The sequence below is a fragment of the Myxine glutinosa genome, chromosome 7 (assembly GCF_964187855.1).
Source record: "Myxine glutinosa chromosome 7, kmMyxGlut1.1, whole genome shotgun sequence".
NCBI lineage: Eukaryota > Metazoa > Chordata > Myxini > Myxiniformes > Myxinidae > Myxine > Myxine glutinosa.
This window is the reverse complement of record NC_136267.1, coordinates 135,499,397-135,515,220: the sequence shown is the minus strand read 5'-3', so window position 1 is coordinate 135,515,220 and position 15,824 is coordinate 135,499,397.

Here is a 15,824-nt window from a genome sequence, read left to right as displayed (position 1 = left end):
CGTAGTGGACACAGGAGCTAGCGCCACGATCATCAGCCCTGTGGTCCTTGATTCGAGGGCAGGTGGCTGGGATAAGATCCAGCGCCTGCAAAATTATAGTTTGCAGCTTGCTACCGGGGTAACGGCCCCGATCATAGGGCGTGGTTCTGTGACCCTCAAGTTAGGGTCGGTAAGGAGGGAGATAGATGTTTGGGTGGCGGAGGTGTGCGACCCGTGTTTAATAGGGTTGGACCTGTTGACTGCCAGCGGCTGTAAAATCGACTTGTGCCGGGGGATCCTGCAGGTGGGAGTAGAAGAGCTGCCGTTAGGGGGAGTGAGCACGGCCGAGAGAGCGGAGCTGGAGGCTTCCGAGGCCGTGACCATCCCCCCAAGGGCCGAGGCGATAGTGCCGGCCCGGTGGGCAGCTCGCCCAACGTGGCAGGAGTCCTGCGGCCTGGTCGAACCGGTGGCAGCGCAGTCCATACCGGGTTTAATCGTGGGCCGCACCCTTGTAAAAACGGACGGACCGGTAGTGGCCGTCCGAGTAATAAATATGAGTACAGAACCACGCACTATAGTGAGGGGCACGAGGGTAGCTGGCTGCACCCCAGTTGAGGAAGTCGCGACAGTGAGGGGCGAGAACGTCCAGCCGAGCCGACCCCGGGGGGAGCCTTCAATAACAAGTAGGAATTGGCCCGATCCCATTTGCGAGATGGTAAATCGTAGTAGCGTAGAGTTGGGGGGTACCCAGAGGGAGGCCTTACACAAACTGGTTGGGTCCCATTTGGACCTCTTCTCCCTGTCCACCGAGGATATTGGACGTACGGGCCTGGTGAAACATCAGATCCACACCGGTGAGGCCCGGCCTATTCGTCAGGCCGCCCGACGGCTCCCTTGGAGCAAGAGGGCGGAAGCTGACGAGCAGGTTGAAAAAATGCTCGACGCAGGCGTGATCGAGCCCTCGGGAAGTCCTTGGATGTCACCTGTTGTGCTGGTCAAAAAGAAGGATGGGACCACGCGGTTCTGCGTGGACTATCGCCAGCTAAACAACGTGACACTCAAGGACTCATATCCCCTGCCAAGGATTGATGACACCCTCGATGCCGTTGCGGGCTCAAATTGGTTCACAACTTTGGACCTCAAGAGTGGGTATTGGCAGGTGGAGATGGATAGGGCAGGGAAGGAGAAAACGGCATTTTCCACAGGTAAGGGACTGTATCAGTTTACTGTGATGCCGTTTGGTTTGTGTAACGCCCCCGCCACCTTTGAAAGATTGATGGAGCATGTACTGGGCGGCATGCCATGGCAATCATGCCTGGTGTACCTGGATGATGTCCTGGTACATGCCCAAACGTTCCCCCAGGCAGTAGCTAATTTGGACCAGGTGTTCGGGTGCCTCAGACAGGCAGGGTTGAAGCTGAACCCGAGTAAGTGCACTTTGTTTGCAAGAGAGGTGGCCTATCTAGGTCACGTGATCGGCCGCGAGGGGGTAAAAACGGACCCAGACAAAATTAAAGCGGTAGAGGAGTGGCCCGCACCACGTACCATCAAAGAGGTGCGGGGATTTTTGGGACTCTGCTCCTACTACCGGCGCTTTGTGGCGAAATTTGCGGAGTTGGCCCGTCCCCTCCACCGGCTTACGGAGAAGGGGACGCGATTTAATTGGACACGGGAGTGCCACGAGGCCTTCCAAAAATTGAAGGGGTGTCTAACATCCGCACCCCTTCTAGCTTACCCCACTAGCGACGGGGCATTTACCCTGGACACGGATGCGAGCCAGGAAGGATTGGGCGCAGTTTTGTCTCAGACACAGGAGGGCGTGGAGAGAGTGATTGGTTATTATAGTCGGGCCTTAAGTAGGCCCGAGAGAAATTATTGCGTCACTCGCAAAGAGTTATTGGCTATGCTGGCTGCCATGAACCATTTCCACCCGTACTTGTATGGGCGGAAATTTTTGGTTAGAACTGACCATTCCTCCTTGCAATGGCTCCTTCGGTTCAAGGAACTGGAGGGCCAAATTGCAAGGTGGTTGGAAAAGTTGCAGCAGTACGATTTTGATGTGGCCCATAGGGCCGGGAAGGCCCATGGTAATGCGGACGCACTCTCTCGGCGTCCTTGTCTGGGGGAAAACTGCAAATTTTGTGCGAGACACGAGGAGAGGGAACAATTGGGCGATTCGGACCCGACCCTCGTTGTCCGGGCAACCCGGGTGAGAGGGCCAATTTTGCCACTAACCGCAGATGAGGAATTCGGAACTTTGGCATGGAGCACGGCCCAGCAGGAGGATCCTGTCCTGGGGCCAGTGTTCAATTGGGTCAAATTGGGGCGCAGACCAAAGGGGGAAGAGGTCACCCCCCTCGGAGCACAAACAAAGGCATATTGGGCTCAGTGGCAGACCCTGGAATTGAAAGGCAACATCTTGTATCGCAAGTGGGTGGAGGTTCCCTCTGATAGAACTTCCTGGCTGGTGATAGTCCCTGACAAATTCAAGAACGTCATATTGCAACAGGTGCATGGTACCCGCTCCGGCGGCCATTTGGGCAGGACAAAGACAATATCTCGGGTCCGCCGGAGGTTCTATTGGGTGAATATGGGGCGCGACATACAGGACTGGTGTCGGAGATGCGACGCCTGTTCTGCCAAAAAGGGACCAGCACGGAGGATGAGGGCCCCCCTTCAATTACATCAGGTGGGGGCCCCCCTTGAGCGGGTGGCTATGGATATTCTAGGACCGCTGCCCCGCACCCGCCAAGGTAATAAGTATATCCTCGTTGTAATGGACTATTTCACCAAGTGGCCGGAGGCCTACGCCCTCCCCAACCAAGAAGCAGGGGTGGTAGCGCAGGCCTTCGTGGAAGGATTTGTGTGCCGGCATGGGATTCCACAGGAGTTGCACACCGACCATGGACGAAATTTTGAGAGCAAATTGCTAAAAGATGTGTGCAGTCTCCTGTCAATTCGGAAAACAAGAACCACGCCCTTGCGGCCACAATCTGACGGGATGGTGGAACGGTTCAACAGAACATTGATACAACAACTGGCACTGTTCACCGCCACCCGTCAGGATGACTAGGACGAACATCTCCCTTATCTGCTTATGGCCTACCGAACCAGCCAGCACGGGGCCACCGCATGCAGTCCAGCGTTGCTTATGTATGGGCGGGAGTTACGGGCTCCCGCCGACTTGCTATGCGGTCCCGTGCCAGACACAGTGGTTAACTAGGGGTACGCACGTCACCTAGAGGAAGGCATGGAGCTAGTCCATGCCTTCGCCCGCCGCCAACTCCATCTGGCGGGGGAAAAGATGAAGCGCAGGTACGACGACCGGAGCCAGGGGAGTCAATACGCTCCGGGGATGAAGATTTGGTTCTTTAATCCCCGGAGGCGGAAGGGAAGGTGCCCAAAACTCACCTCCCCCTGGCAAGGCCCAGGAGTCGTCCTGTCGCAAATCTGTGACGTGGTCATTAAGATCAAAATGGGGCCACGAGCCCTCCCTCGGATCGTCCACGCCGACCGGATAAGACCTTACACCGGCGAGCAGGCGCCCCCGTGGATTGCCTCGGCTTTAGATGCCGAGGCGGGACCCAGTACCTCTGAATAAGGGGGGCTTATTAGTGCCAGAGGACTGGGGGATTGAGGAGCGATAGGCCCGGTGGGTAAGGGGGGGCATCCTTGCCACCCTTCCCATAGTGGGGGCAAAGGAGCAATAGCTTATGGGGTGTATGGCAGTGAAAACTAGCCCGGGTGGGTTAGGTTATATTGTAGGGATCTAGCGAAGATGACATTAGGTAACGTTAAGTTTAGTTAGTGACTGATACCTGTAGTGGGGACGCAGGTAGATTAGTGTGGATGATAATGACGTGGGAGCGCAATAGTTTAAAGGGACGACTGGGAAGCGCAAGTTTCAGAAGGGAGTAGTTAGCTGAGATGATGCCGTGTGTGTGAGAATTGAACAGGTGTGATTGCACAGGTGTGCAACTGGACAGGTGTGATTGCACAGGTGTGCAACTGGACAGGTGTGTGGAGCAGTGTGTGAGTAATGAGTGTTGTGGATCAGCGCGAATGCGCTTGGGGAGAGAAGGGTGCAGGTGGCACCAGGTGTGAGAGCACAGGTGTGCAAGTACAGGTGTGTGGAGAGAGTTGGAGTAAGTGGTACGGAGTGGTGTGCATGGTGCGAAAGTGTGGATGGGGAAGAGTGGACCCCTTTCACGAGTACCCGGGGCGGGTAGTGTAAGTGTTAGGTAGAGGGTATAGGTAAATTGTGGTTGGAAATTGGCATTTGTGGTGCGGTTGCAGAATGGTGTTGTGAATGGGTGCATTAGTGTTGTGGAAATGGCTGGGCGTGTAGCCTGTTAGTGTGTGTAGTTGGTTGGGCACTCCACCACTGTGAGGATGTCGGCCAGGTGAGGCCGCAGGTGGGCTCTGGGAGCCGGTAGTTGTGAGTGGGTGCCTGAGGATCCCGGGTGTGGATCGGGCAGCCCAGTGCCAGAGAGGGCACCGAGTGGGGAGAGCGCCAGAGGGCCTTCCCCAGGTAGTTAGGTTAGGGTAAGGAGCAGGTAAGCTCGGAGGCAACTGCAGTGGTGGAGGTGTACAGGTGGGTAGACCTGCTGGGAGAGTTACACGCCACAGCCCAGAAATTGTGCGAGGGCACCGGGAGATGAATCGGGGGAGTGAGACCCCAAATTGAAAAGCACCACAGTTTGGCCAATGGGAATTGGTTTTTAGAACCCATAGTGTAAGAGGGCCAATGGTTTGGCCGGAGAAAGACCCCGGGTAGTGTAAAGTTGTTAAAGTCATTTAGGAAATAGTTAGGATTGATGAACCTGTAGCACCATACGCAGCCACTTACCTGTGGTGATGATGATGACTCCACACCTGTGTTTTCTTGGTTTTGTTGCAGGAAATGAGATTGCTGTGGATTTGTGAGACGCATCACGACGTGGATGAGACATTGGGGTGATTCCATCTCTCCCTCCTTAGGAGGGACTGATGATGAATTGGTGATGGCAAATTTTGATGTTGAGTTGGAGATGGCAAATTTTGATGAGAGTTGGAAATAGCAAATTTGATTGGTTAGGAGGGAGAGAAGACGAATTTGGTTTATGGGAGGAACGGGGAAGACAGTAGGGATGTTTGTTGATTTGTAAAGTAGATGTTTATGGGTAGTGTTGTGTTTTGTGGATACAGTAAGGGGTAAGGGAGGGGCCATGTAGGTTACCTGGTGGGGGAAGGGGCGTACGATAGGAACGTACCTGTCTCACCTGGTTCCCATGTGCCCCCAGTGTGCATCATCTTGTATTGCGTGCACTTTTGCGCCCTTACCACCTTACTCACTTGTCTGCTTCTTTTGTCTCCCACCTCCGAGGATCTGGCTTTGGGGTAGAGAGAGAGGAGAGAGAGGTGCTGGCTTCGCAGTTGTGGGCCTGCACTTTCGCTGCTTGCTGCTTGGATCGATACACCATATGGACCGCAATGTTTGTGGCCACCCACCATGGACCGCAGCTCTTTTGCGGCCAAGCACCACCCGTGGATGGACCTATGGGTCAACGTGGCACCTATGCCTTACAGGTGAACCACTTTTAGTTGACACCACTGAAGGCCACAATATAGAAATGGACGCGGTTGGCGCCTTTCTTTATTTGTTGAAAGAGGCAAGAACACCAAGTGCACCACACGAAGGCAAGACCAGCGGCAGAACATCGGCCGGCTGTGACACCACCGGTGATTCATAAACACTTTATTGGTGCACCGGATGGTGCTGACTGTGTGAAGGGGTGGTGCTTTTGATGCTTGGAAGGGGTGCTCTGCACATTATTAAAGGCCGTAGACCACAGAGCACTCGTGGGTTGGTGTATCGATGCTGGCATGCGTGCTCTCTCTATGCATAACATCTGCATGTGTCCCTCCAAAAACAGGTCCTGGATCATAGTGTAAATATCAGCGTAGTCTTGTAAATAATGCTCCCTACCGGCTGTATGTTTAGTTTGCGAATTCTTTCCGGATTCGGTTATCCTGTGGGTGTGTTTCTGAGAGGAGAAGGGTGCAACGTCGCAGGGGGACATATTTACTCATTTGTGAATATCTGTAAAACTGTCGCACTCAGGGTAGAGTTAATAGTAGAGGGAACTACATCTGAGTGCCACACTAAAATAGGTAAAAATTTATGGGGTCGGGACGCCCCGAGGGTAGAGAAGGGTGCAATGTTGCGAATATGGAATTTGGCCTCCATATCCGCTTGTAAATATTCCCCTATTTCCCCAATACTCCCCAACTATCCCCAATCCCCCATTCCCTAGTCCCATTGTCTGTAAACAACACTCTGTAGAACCGACCTTCCCCTTTTTCCCCCATTAAATGTCGTGCCCAGGTCCACCGCATCACACGTAGACAACTTTCGGACATCTTGCTAGTTATTCTTAGTCTATGTCAGTTAAGGACTCGTTTCCATTAATTCCGACTCTTCGTTGCACCAGAATGTGATTATATGGCACCAGTAGTGAGTTTAGGACCTTCCCATGCCTCCTTCCATCTTCTTCCCCAAACAACAACAACAACAACAACTACAGCTACAACAACAACTACAACCACGGCGCGCGGGGGGAGTGTGCGTCCTCCCACCAGCTCGGTTAGCCGCCATGACCATGCGCTCCACGGGGTTACCACGAAGGGGCTGGCTGTCAGCTCCTCGTCAAGGGCGGAGCCTGGTAAACCCCCCGCACGCACCCAATGAGAAGCAACGTGCCGATTCCACGAGGCGGAGCTAACGAGCCGAGGGCGTGTCACTCCCCGCCGGATATACGCAGCGACTTACCGGATGTGAGGGAGATGCGCCCCCAGCTTGAAGAAGAGCAAGTCACTACCTCCGAGCGCTGCGACCTCCCTGCATCTCTGGACCGGACCGAGTCGATTCTGCCTTGAGCCAAGAGTGCACCTTGAGCCATCGACTGCCTGCCTTTCCTTGCCATCAATCCCCGTGTGAGTCAGCCTTTTGTCCCGTTTATCTGTCGTCTGTCGGGTTAATATAAGATTGTGTCTAAGTGCCTATCTTCCTTTGCTGTCCCTCTTGTAGTTGTAATCTAACCTTCCGAACGAATATAATCTCCTCCGGAGGTCTTGAGAACCGTATCCCTGGTGTCGTGTCATTTGAATCCCAGCCGTGTGTCTTTTCCTTCATTGATTTAGCATAGCGCGATTTGGTCAACGTCGGGTGGAATCGGGTGAGTTGGGGAAGAATCGGGGCAACTGTTAGGTCGCGGCAATACCACCGCTCGGTAAATAACATCTAAGCCGCGTCTGTAACAATATATATACGCTACTCTCTAAACCAACATCATCCCTATCTTGTTTAGGACCTCTTTTAGACTAGTTTGTCATCCCGGCATTGCCTTTTTAATTTAGCATAAATTTATTTATTCACTTGCTTCTGTAATTTTTTACAATGTGGAATAACACAATGGTATATGGTACTCAGAGGATACCCAATCTTGGTGCAAAAGTGCCAAGATATATTAGTCAGCAATGTCAAACACTGCATGTGTGTTCCTATATTGTCTTACGTAATCCTGACTGTATCTTGCAGCTCTGTCTTATTGCTCGTTTCTCAAAGAGTAATGTCTTCATCCAGCCTCAGGCTACACAATGACCTGCACTTAGAAATGCCCAAAATAACTGGTGTGGTTTCCCTCTAACCAATAGGGCGGGGACAGAGGAGAGGGGCGGAGCCTCTCGAGGAATTTCTGTACTGCTAGACACATGAAATACACTCTCAATGGTTTTACTGTTTTGTTCATTTGAAGTGTCAATAAAACTTATTATACACTCGAAATGCAAATGTCCTCAATAAACTACTGTGAGAGGACGAAAGGATACTCCAACCTTTGTTTTGTATCAGTGGGTGGGGCCGACATTTTTTATTCGCATCATCTCGACGTTAGTACGTAGAGTCGACAGTGCCAGCACACTCTCTGATAATAATAGTTTTGTAAAATTAACTTTAATGAAGAACTTTATCAAGACAAGATTTCAATGAATAACTTTATCAAGACAAGATATAAGTATTTATCGGTGGTTCTGGGAAATCAGAAGACCTCGGTAATACTCGAGTAGATTCTCCCCAGACAAAAATACATCACTATATATCATCAGAAAGACGTTAGTCAAACACACGGTCCACGTGACACGCTTTCTTATCTGCGCATGCGCATAGCAAGGTGCAGGGTTGATCGAGTAAGCGTGGGGAAGGGCGTGGCCTTGCCAAACTACGATGGCGTCGGTTGAGTAAGAGAGAACACTCTCTCAGAGAGTATCTGTAAATATTTAACTGTATAAATGAACTGGAGAAACAAATTATAACAAAGGATTCTGCACCAAGTGAAACTCCAGTCATTGCCATTGAGAGAGGCCCAGCTCAGAAATACACACCGTCTGAATAATTATTATAATATTTGAGTAGATGATGTTCTACTACTGATTTACAAATTTTGTTTTATAAATTTTATACACGTGCTCACCAGTGGCTTACTGAGGGTGTCTGGCATAATTTTTTTTTTAAATAACATAATTGTTCCCCCTCCTCCCCTGCTTCCACCTCCCTCTCCCAAATCCCCAACCCCAGTAGCAATAGGTAATACTAATAGGGCATAGACATAAGGAAACTAGGATCTTTATATTTAAACATCAATTAATTGACCATTGACCACTCCAGGCAATGCAGTATGCCAAAACAAAGATGAAAGGAACACTAAATGTCAGTTCAAATATTAATTAAACTAGGTGGCCTTTGGTCCATTGGACCAATTTTATTTGGGGAATTTTGGATCTTCGGGGACTTTTGGGTCTTTGGGGACTTTTGGGTGTTTGGGGAATTTTGATTCATCAGGGTCATCTGGGTCGTTTGGGTCATCAAGGACTTTTGTGTCATCTGGGTGTTTTGGGTCCTCAAGGGTCTTTTGGTTCATCGGGACTTTTTGGTCATCTGGGTCTTTTCGGTCATCAAGGACTTTTGGGTGATTTGGGTCCTCGGGGACTTTTGGTTCATCTGGGTCTTTTGGGTCCTCGGGGGGTCTTTTGGGTCGAGTGTTAAAGGGTCTTTCAAGGTCTAAGGGATCTCAGCGGTCTAAAGTGTTAAAAGGCACATTTGAATAGTACGTAATTAATTAATAGACGTGAGAAAATATGAGACACACACACACACACACACACGCACACGTACATGCACACGCACACGCACACACACAAACAGGAGTGATCAATATACTTGTCAAAAAAGATTTTTTTTTGCTTGTAATGAACACAAATACAAGCATTTCTGTGGTTGTTAAAATGAGAGCTGTGTGAAAAGGTTAAACAAAAACAAGACCTGTTGTGAAGCCAAGAAAATCTTAAACACCCTTTCCTACTCATTCTTTCTCCAATCCATGGCCTGTTTAATTTTTTCTTTGGTTTCTTGTGCTTTGTTACATTTTATCACTGCCCTTCCAAGCTCATTGCCAAAGATGGTCATACAAGTCGGCAAAGAAAGTGAAAGTGGTGAGCCTTGGGAGTGGGCCAATTAAGAAGGCGAATCCAAAGGGCAGTGGCCCGACTCCGACAGCCAGACGCTAATATACAACCCTTTGCTTGCCTCGTTACAACTCAGGCATGAAAGACAATTAGGAACACCGTTGTATTATTATTTTGGAACTTCCGTTATACAAGGTTAATTAATTAACAGCAACAAAACGATCAGTTCCCAGCCAAATTGATTTCAAACAGGTCCACAATTCAGCTAAATACATTTTGATCATTTATTGACACAATTTTCTTTTTAATTACTACAACTAGTACTACCATTGTAGCTGCCCCAAATTATTCCCACTTTATTGTGGGGTCAGCCAGGGAAAGCCTTTTTAGTGTTTCATAGTGTTTCGAAAACCACCAAGTAGGGCGGGACGTTCGATTGAAGGTTAATGATATAGAATTTGTTATTTTCTTTTGTAATTTGTAATTGCTCAGGTTGCGGGGTATAACTTACCTACTCTTCGTGAAAGACACTGTGTGATCTTAAATGTCCACCAACATCCAGTGCTTGGAGACGGGACCTCCGGCTTAACATCCTTTTCATAGACTGCGCTCACATATATATGCTTTTCCTGCATTCTAAACACCGGAGTGACAGTTTATAGCTCGGTTGAGATTCTAACCCCAGGTTAAATACCTCAAAAGCAGGTGTGCATACGTACCTCTAAGCCATCCTGCCAGCCTATACACAAATGTGTATGCACAATGCATCCAAATATTGTGAATACTATGCTCTACACATCAATAGTACTCTAATCGTTTATTTCATAACTCCAAAAACGTATATGTTATTGTTTCATGAGCCAGGTAAAACCGAAATCAACCCCATATCCGCTTTACGTTCAATTTCATAAATCCTGTGAATTACCAAATGAGAAACAATATATTTTTCTTCATTCCTAATGAAAAGTTAAACTTTTAAATTAAAAAAACTTTAAAAAGTTAAACTTAGCGTCAAACTGTTAGCGTAGAAAAGTTTTAAAAAAAGAAAAAAAGACTGTTTGTCGTTAAAGGCGGCAAAAAGGGTTGGCGTCAGGAAGGGCATCCGGCCGTAAAACATTGCTTCAAAAAGGGGACCGAAAAACAACAACAACCACGGTGCCCGAAAAAGGCCAACCCCCGCTTTGCAGGGAAAAATGGCCTCTAAAGGTGGTTATTATTCCTAATGAAAAGTTTTTTTTTAATTTTATTTTATTTTATTTTATTCCTCATGAAAAGGACTCACCTGCAAGCATGGAGACTATATTCCCAGCGGGCACACGACGTTGTTTCAACGTCGAATAACGGTTTGGAATGAGGTCGCGACGTCGGACAACCAAAACCCAACATGAGACCAAAACCCGACAGTCATTCAACGTTGTTTCACCGTTGACAACTTGGCTTGATTTTTTAATCGAATAAATGACATTGTTTCAATGTTGGTTGTTCGACCCTACATCGACGTTGAAAGTGTGACATTGTATCAACGTTTATTCGACGTTGTTTCGACGTTGTTATGATTGTTACGACGTTTATTCAACATTGGAAAAATGACGTTGATCCAATTTGCAAATCCAACTCGTTTTCAACCTCGGGTCAACGTCGAGTCTTGACGTTCATTCAACGTGGATCCAATGTCTGTGTGCCTACTGGGCTGGTTGGGTTTGAGCATCTATTTATAGTAGCAAGGGAGCAGTATAAACTCCTGCTTTACAGATAGGGTCCAGTTAGGTTTATGGGAATAATAGGGGAGAAAACTTCCTTATGGGAGGAAAGAAGTGTTTGTTTCTGAATTCAATTCCTGCTGTTTGATGCAGTCCCAGCAGGGGTACTGCATCATGGAGTGTGCTGTACTTTGGATGGTGTACTCTGAAACTTGCTGTCCCTTCTGCTTTCACTTCTTTAGCATGGCACCCTGGCCAATTATTTCTGAAACAAAAATGGACTACCATGCATAACATTCTTGATTGAATGATTGTTACATGTGTACGCCTGGCCAGGTCATAATTACATTTCTAATGAACAATTCGATTGACACCTTGAACAGAAACTTATGCATGCCTGAATGTGAAAAAAATGAAAATGTGATTGTTGCTACAATCATTCATAGTACTGAATGTGAAAAATAAATAGAATCAAATTCAAATTTTATGTCAAACAAGTGAAACAAGAAGAAAAAGACATAAAATGTTATAGCCCCCGCCGTGGTTGAATAATTTTGCTATATGGAGTTAAAGGCCGCCAGTTGGCCATCTTGGATCTGATCTCAAAAAAAATTACATGCATGGCTCACCTATGACATAAGGCACCTATGACATCCTATGACATAAGGCACCTATGTGACATCCTATGACATAAGGCACCTATGACATCCTATGACATAAGGCACCTATGACATCCTATGACATGGCACCTATGACATAAGGCATCATTCACTATCTGTGTGTCAAGTTTTAACAACATCGGTAAATGCATGTCCGGGAAATGGTTGAGGGACGTGTTCAATATCGGGTTTTTTACAACTACAATGGCCGCCATTCGGCCATTTTTGATCACATCGTGAAAAAAATGATGTGCATATGTATATCATCATGTGTTGTCTTTGTGCCAAGTATGAACAAAATTGGTCCATACATCTCCGATATACGCGACATGGCCAAAATTATGTGGACACCAGAACATCACACCCGTATGTGCTCGTTGAACATCTCATTCCAAAATCATGGGCATTAATATGAAGTTGGTCCCCCCTCCCCCCCTCCCCCACCCTTTGCTGCTATAATAGCGTCCACTCTTCCTGGAAGGCTTTCCACTAGATGTTGGAACATTGCTGCGGGGATTTGCTTCCATTCAGCCACATGAGCATTAGTGAGGTCGGGCACTGATGTTGGGCGATTAAGCCTGGCTCGCAGTCAGCGTTCCAATTCATCCCAAAGGTGTTCGATGGGGGTGAAGTCAGGGTTCTGTGCAGGCCAGTCAAGTTATTCCACACTGATCTTGACAAACCATTTCTGTATGGACTTCGCTTTGTGCAAGGGGGCAATGTCATGCTGAAACAGGAAAGGGCCTTCCCCAAACTGTTGCTACAAAGTTGGAAGCACACAATCATCTAGAATGTCATTGTATGCTGTAGCGGTAAGATTTCCCTTCACTGGAACTAAGGGGCCTAGCCCAAACCATGATAAACAGCCCAAGACCACCATGCCTCCTCCACCAAACTTTACAGTTTGCACTATACATTCGGGCAGGTAGCGTTATCCTGGCATCTGACAAACTCAGATTCGTCCTTCGGACTGCCAGATGGTGAAGCGTGCTTCCTCAACCCAGATAAAGTGTTTCCACTACTCCAGAGTCCAATGGCGGCGAGCTTTACACCACTCCAGCTGACGCTTGGCATTGCGCATGGTGATCTTAGGCTTGTGTGCGGCTCCTCGGCCATGGAATCCCATTTCATGAAACTCCCGACGAACAGTTGTTGTGCTGACGTTTCTTCTAGAGGCTGTTTGGAACTCGGTAGTGAGTGTTGCAAACGAGGACAGACGATTTTTACACGCTACGTGCTTCATCATTTGGCGGTTCCGTCTGTGAGCCTGTATGGCCTACCACTTTACGGCTGAGGTGTTGTTTCTCCTAGACATTTCCACTTCACAATAACAGCACTTACAGTTGACCGGGCAGCTCTAGCAGGGCAGAAATTTTAGGAACTGACTTATTGGAAAGGTGTCATCCTCTGACAGTGCCACGTTGAAAGTCACTGAGCTCTTCAGTGTGGCCCATTCAGCTGCCAATGTTTGTCTATGGAGATTGCATGGCTATGTGCTTGATTATACATACCTGTCCGCAGTGGGAGTGGCTGAAACAGGCAAAGTCACTAATTAGAAGATGTGTCCGCATACTTTTGGCCATGTAGTGTTTGGTTGTGGAAGCACGGATGAGACCAAATCCATAAGCCCCCGTTTCGGACTAGGTCAAACGGGGACTAATAACACCTCAGGCACAAGCTGTATATTCCATTCATCATTAGGCCCGGGCAATTATACACACCCAGCATGTGGAGTACAGAATGGGTATGAAATTGAAAAACATACTTTCATCTGGTCAAGTTTCAGAGAAGGTAACTATATCGCTGCGTACTTCCATTGGCAGACTATGTTGCTGTGGCCCGTGTAAGACTAAGTGAAGCCCAAAGATGCCAAAATATTGGCATGAACAATGAATGCTAGGATGTACCACAGTGACAATGGAAATAAACTTCGCTTCAGTGGACTGCTGTCAGCAACCTGGTCTGCAAACATCCACAAACCAATTATATTAACTAGAACGGCGCTCAGTAGAGAGCATACCTCCGCCTGGTTGGACATATCACTCAATGGTGAAGAATCACTTAAACAATTATACAAGCTGGATCCGGATCCGGATCTTCACCAAAATTGAATCGAATCGTCCTTGTCAGACACCCAACCGGTCCACCAAGTGTTGTCCAAATCCGTCCACAACGTTTTGAGCTATCCTGCTATGTATCGTTTTTCGCCCCATTTCCCAATGGTGAAGAATCACTTTTAAAAAATTCGAGTAGCCGGATCCGAATCCGAATCCGGATCTTCAACAAAATCTAATTATTTCGTCTGTGTCACATACGCTACATCTCTGCCAAATTTTGCCAGAATCCTTCCACAACCTTTTGAGATATTTTGTTCACAAACGGATAGACAAATGAAAAATCACTCATAGAGCAACACTTGGCAAAAGAGAACAAAGCAGAATGGCACTCAATAGAGAATCCCTTTGACCTCATCAAAAAATTGGTGGTTGAATTCAGTTAGCTGATATGAAAATCCAATTAAAATTTCAAGTCAATCCAGATGAAAATTGAAGATTTTAGAAATTTGAAAGAAAGTGGTTGGCCTTTGACCGATGTTTTCCTTTTGGCCTATGCTGATCTCAAAAATAGTTGGTGGTTGAATTCAGTTCGCCGATATGTAAATGCTATTCAAATTTGAAGTCGATCGAATGAAAATTGAGGATTTTAGAAATTCGAAAAAAGTGGTTGACCTTTGGCCTATGTTGACCTTTTGGCTTAAGCTGATCTCAAAAATAGTGGATGGTTGAATTCAGTTAGCCGATGTGTATATCCTATTCAAATTTCAAGTCAATCGGATGAAAATTGAGGATTTTAGAAATTCGAAAAAAGTGGTTGACCTTTGGTCTATGTTGACCTTTTGGCTTAAGCTGACCTCAAAAATAGTGGATGGTTGAATTCAGTTAGCCGATGTGTATATCCTATTCAAATTTCAAGGCAATCGGATGAAAATTGAGGATTTTAGACATTCAAAAACGTGGTTGACCTTTGGCCTATGTTTACCTTTTGGCCTAAGCTGATCTTAAAAATAGTAGGTGGTTGAATTCAGTTAGCCGATGTGTATATCCTATTTAAATTTTAAGTCAATCGGATTAAAATTGAGGATTTTAGAAATTTGAAAAAAGTGCTTGACCTTTGGCCTATGTTGACCTTTTGACCCCAAACATATATATGATTTTGTCGGACCACGAACTCAACCATTTGGTGAAGTTTTGTGAAGATCGGTTTAAAATTGTGACCTGTAGGCAAGTATAAGTGAGCGGACAGACAAACACACAAACACACAAACAAGAGTGAGCAACATACTTGCAAAATGTTTTTTTTTTTTTTTTTTTTTTGCCAAGTAACAAGCAGACATGTGTCCGCAGTGACAGGGGTGAAAACATAACCTCCATCCACCTTTGGTGGTGGAGGGAAAGATCAGCCTCCAACTGGATGACCAAGGGGGATCTCTAATGGAGAAGATGCAACTCTTCGTTATCAGGCTTGTCAGACATGTATTTATTTAGCCACACTGTAGTGGTGGGAATGGAACCTTCCTCAGAGTTTATTCACAAAAAACTGTCTTGAACCAGCTTTGGCTTGAAGGTTGCAAAGCCAGGAGATTGATAAGGTGCACGGTGCACTCTTTGATAAGGTGCACTCTATGGTAAGGTGCACTCTTTAGTAAGGGGTATTCCTCTCACCTCAGAACAAAAAGCAGGCAAGCAGGCTACAAAGCAGATTCCTAGACTATTGGGCACAATCCTGGATGGGTCGTCACACTGGCATCCTGGAAGAAGATCCGTTCAATTGATGAGAGCCGATATCTCCTGCATGCAACTGATGATGGAACTTGGGTTTGGTGGCAGTCTAGCACCGTCTATACACCAAAGAACATTGTTCATCCAATTTGGTTCTTATGGAGAGAAATTAGGTTGGAAGGAAACTTGTGTACCACCCTCTGCAC